Below are 598 nucleotides of genomic sequence, written 5' to 3'. Positions count from 1 at the left end.
GTGTGTGTGTGTGTGTGTGTGTGTGTGTGTGTGTGTGTGTGTGTGTGTGTGTGTGTGTGTGTGTGTGTGTGTGTGTTATATGTGCATTGTAAATTGTGTTGAAAATGTTTGAAAATTATTCAGCAAGGATCCGTTAAATTGATCAAAAGGGACAGTAAAGACATTTATAACGTTACAAATAATTTATATTTTTCCTTAAGAGGCCTACAAAATGCATCACATTTTCCACAAAAATAAAGGAGCAAAAACCATTTTCAACACTGATAATAAGAACCATTATTAATAATTGGGCACCAATAATAATTTATCATAATTATAGAGCAGCACACAACATATTAGAATGATTTCTTAAGGATCATATGACACTGAAAACTGGAGTAATGACTGCTGAAAATTCAGCTTTGCCATAACAGAAATAAATGTGATTTTTTTTTAAATATATTAAAATAAAAAATGGTCACTTTAGATTGTCACAATATTTCACAGTATTACTGTTTTTACTGTATCTATGATTAAATAAATGCAGCTTTGCTAAGCATAAGAGATATCCTTCAAAAACACAAAAAATCTTTATTATTTTTCCAAACTTTTGACAATT

Source organism: Sinocyclocheilus grahami, unplaced genomic scaffold (genome assembly GCF_001515645.1).
Source record: "Sinocyclocheilus grahami isolate Dianchi unplaced genomic scaffold, SAMN03320097.WGS_v1.1 scaffold940.1, whole genome shotgun sequence".
NCBI lineage: Eukaryota > Metazoa > Chordata > Actinopteri > Cypriniformes > Cyprinidae > Sinocyclocheilus > Sinocyclocheilus grahami.
This window is presented reverse-complemented; position numbering follows the sequence as displayed.